We start from the raw sequence: 4,423 nt of genomic DNA, 5'->3' as shown, positions 1-4,423 counted from the left end.
GGGGGAAGAGGTGGATTGATAATGAGGAAGAGAAGTGTTGGTGTTGATGAGGAGGAGGAGGATCAGGAGGGTTGGTGATGATGATGATGATGATGATGACAGTGGTGGCAGCAGTGGCAGAAGCAGCAGCAACAACAATGACAGTGACAACAGTGATGATAATGATGACAATGATGATGATGACGGCGACCACAACGACGATGACGACAACAACAATGATGAAGATGATAATGATAGTGGCAAGGATTCAAAGACGCTGGCAGTGATGTTGATGACAACCTCAATGACAACAATTATAATGGTCACAATGCTGGCAATGACAAGAACAATGATGACACCAATAACAATCACAGTGATGACGCCAACGATGATGATAACAGTGACAACGATGACCAAAATGCTTCAGGAAGTTAAAGGGTTAGATTCATACACGGTAGGAATGCTCAGCAGTTACATCAATACATCTGACGTCACAATTTACTTGAATATTACCCACAAGACGAATAAAATCTGATTAATCCTGACCTAATGTGGAATAGGTTTTAGTGCTCTAGTGATAATTTTAATTTTTCGCATGCTTCCTTCTGAGCCCATCCATCAGTATAAATTCAGCGCACCTCGGTTACTTAGCAGAGCTTTGGACTGCAACAGAGAGAACATTGGGAAACAACAGAGATGAGGTGGCAAACAGATGGTGAAAAGATGCAGACAGCTGCTGACAACAACCAATGAATGATCAGCAACTAAATGATCACCAGTTAATTTTTTGACTATCATTATAATTATACCAAGAACAATAACACACAAACTCAGACTCTCAATATTTTTGTCATTCATAGTAATGACAACATTTTTGTTTTTCCTGTGTGTGTACAAAAAGAATAAGAATTTTATATATTTGTTTTGCAAGATTTTTGATGTGAAATCGTGTGTTGAAACACTGTATATTTGGTGTTAATTTGCTTCAGCTTTATATTACATTACATTACATTAATCCTATTTCGGCCAGAGTTCTTTTGTCACACTTCTGTGACCTCATCAGTGGTCCTTTGCTTTCTTCTTTCTTATGTGTGTCCCACCTTGCTAACTGTCAGCCATTTTGTATTTTTTGTATTTTGTATTCCTATTGTATGTGTCTACGCATGTGTATCCCTCAATATGTTTTGTAAGTGCATGTGTGTGTATGGGGAGTGCCTGTATTATCTATATCTTCTGTTAATACATGTTCGTTATCAAAAATCACAACAGGTTCATAGTTCTTCTTTGTACACGTACATAAGTTGTTTCTAAAATGTGAAAATATGTCTGGAATACAGAATTGCATGACGTTCATCATAGAACCTTTGTAATTATCGATGTAGACACAGTCATATATTTGAGTTTAACTAAGCAAAAGAGTTAATGTTCAGTGAGATGTTATGTAATATTTGAGCTACTGAGTCAGATAATTGAATACAGTATATGATTTATAAAATGATTTGTCTCCAAAATAGCCTGTGATTTCCCCACTGACAAATACATTTATAATTGTTTGCTTCTGCTATGATAATGCCTGAATCTTTTATTAATATCTTGAAAGCTTTGAAAAATTGCATTCAAGATATCTAATGCTATGCATCTTTTCCTCTGTCTCTTTCTCTCATCCTCTCTCTTTCTCTCTCTCTACATATGTGTGTGTGTGTATATATATATATATATATATATATATATATATATGAATTTACATATGGGACAGAAGTTCTCAATACATGGTGTAGAGCTTATGCAATTGAAATTGATGATTTACTCTATCACTGCTCAGAATTTTCCTCTACATTCTTACATTTCAAGTGACAGAAAGATGAAAACTTGCACGGTGCTCTAGTATGGCCACAGCCTTTGAGCTGAAAAGAATAAAAGAATAAAAGAATACATATATGTGTGCATCGCCTTACTGGCACTTGTGCTGGTGGCACATGAACAAAACAAAAAACATATGTTTTATCTTAATAATTTTGATGCAACTCTTTTTGTATCACTATCTTTATTCCTATTTCTCTTTCTCTTTCCCCTTTCGTTTCCTCTCTCTTCCTTTCTCTAATTCTTTTTATCTCCCCTTCTCCCCATTTCGTTTTTTTCTCTCTCATCCTTTCTCTAATTCTTTTCCTCTCCCCTTCACCATTCTCTGTCTGTCCTTCTCTCTCCCTCACCCTTCTCTTTCTCTCTTGTTGCTTGCACATGACCATTGGCCATCTTTCTTTTCCTATCTTGAGTTTCTATCTTTCCTTCCGATTAGCAGCAGAGATCAGACACATTCTTGTCTATCTCCTATCAAAGCATGTTCCTCCAGTGTTCACCACCTCGCTTTTTGTTTATTTTACTGTCCTGTTTTTGTTACCAACTTTGACCCTCCACAAAATCCCAAATTTTTATTTAATTTGCATTGCGGGAACAACTGTTTTGTCGAAGATGTATCTTGTCATGAATTGCTCGAAATGCAGAGTAGAAAAACAGCTGACAACTGATGAAGGGTCATTCTTTATGTTGCTTGTCTTGTTTTCCATTTGTTCCTTTCGTCGTTCGTATTCCATGTTTTCATATTTTGTATTTCCTGCTGCTTTCATATTTCATGTTGTTTATGTCCTATGACGTCCTGTACCCATATATGCATGTGTATATACATATGTATGTAAGTATGTACATATATGGATATATGCATATATATATATGTATATATATATATATATATATATATATATATATATATATATATATACAGAGACAAAGACAGATAGACTGAGAGATAAATGTATGTACACACACACACACACACACACACACACACACACACATACATAGACATTAAGAGAGGTTTTATTTGTTGTTTAAGTAATCTGCACAAATCCTGTTCCTAAATTTGCATTTAAGTTATCCACAAATCACTTATATTATTCTTTCCTGTTATATTTCTGCAAATAAATCTCTTCTCCATACCATTTCCACTTGGTGTATATTGAGGAAGTATTTTGGGACACCCAATTTATTTGTTCCAATTGTTACGAGAGAAAAATCCTCATGTTATTGCGTACGAATGAGACATTGTCTTCAAGTCATTGTTACGTGATCCACTTTGATACTGAAACAATTCAGTGAGGGGAATTATCTGATATATATTCCTCTCATAAAAGAGAAAGACCATTATAGTTACTTTTTTTTTTTTATGTAGTTGTATTTATTCATTTATCTATTGCAAATTAAAGATTGCAGTTCAGTTTGATGGTAACATTTATTTATTTATTTATTTATTTATTTATATACATCTCATTTGATCACATTAATTTTGATCCCAATGTGATGGGAGAGGATTGACTTTCAAGTAGCTTTGTCAGGTCATTTGTTTTACATTTTCAAGATGAATCTATACTTCAGGGTCACATGTAATATTCCTAAAAACTACTCCAAGTGTTAAAAACTTGTCTTTTTTCTTAAATTGTTTTAGAACGTTTTGGCTGTTTTTTGGGTTTTTTTCAGAGAATTGTTCTTGTTTTCATCTGCAGTTTGATCTTGATTTGTTTTCTTTAATTTTGTCATCATCGTCATCGTCATCATCATCGTCATCATCATCGTCATCATCATCACCGTCATCATCATCATCACCATCATCATCATCATCATCATCATCATCATCATCACCATTGTGGCCTCCTACACAACCACCAGCATCAACACCAACACAGCCATCAACATTATCATCATCATCATTGTCGTCATCATTACCATTGCAAATGCTACCTCCACCACCTTTGCAATTTACCAGTAGTAGCATCACCACCACCAACACGACCACCACAATCGTTTTTGTCATTGTCATCATTATCATCATCACAACCACTACCACCACCACCACCACCACCACCACCATCATTAGCAGCAACAGCAGCATCTCTACCATCTCCACTATCACCATTATTTCTATTAGCATTGTTGTTGTCATCACAATCATCATCATCATCATCATCATCAACATTGTTATCATTATCATCCTATGTCCATTTTCCCATACTGGAAAAGTTGGACACAGCATGTTGCTACCTGACCTATCATGGTCATTTGTCATCTGGCACACCCTCACACCCACACACACACGCACACACACATATGCATGCATGCACACACACACACACACACACATTTTTATCATTCTGTTCTTTTACTTGTTTCAGTCATTTGACTGTGGCCATGCTGGAGCACCACCTTTAGTCGAACAAATTGACCCCAGGACTTATTCTTTGTAAGCCTAGTACTTATTCTATCGGTCTCTTTTTGCTGAGCCACTAAGTGACGGGGATCTAAACACACCAACATCAGTTGTCACGCAATGGTGGAGGGACGAACACATGCAAAAATAACAAATACATGCATATATATACATACATATATATTT

At 35.7% G+C, this 4,423-nt stretch overlaps 1 protein-coding gene across 1 annotated transcript in view; it reads left to right on the top strand.

Moving 5' to 3' along the window:
* LOC106872394 (protocadherin gamma-B1) overlaps window positions 1-4,423 on the top strand; it is a 29,246-nt gene that overhangs the window by 23,818 nt on the left and 1,005 nt on the right. The gene's annotated exons all lie outside the window — the stretch shown is intronic.

This window comes from Octopus bimaculoides, chromosome 14 (genome assembly GCF_001194135.2).
Source record: "Octopus bimaculoides isolate UCB-OBI-ISO-001 chromosome 14, ASM119413v2, whole genome shotgun sequence".
NCBI lineage: Eukaryota > Metazoa > Mollusca > Cephalopoda > Octopoda > Octopodidae > Octopus > Octopus bimaculoides.
Note: the sequence above shows the minus strand (reverse complement) of the source record. Positions and strands in the feature narration are given on the sequence as shown.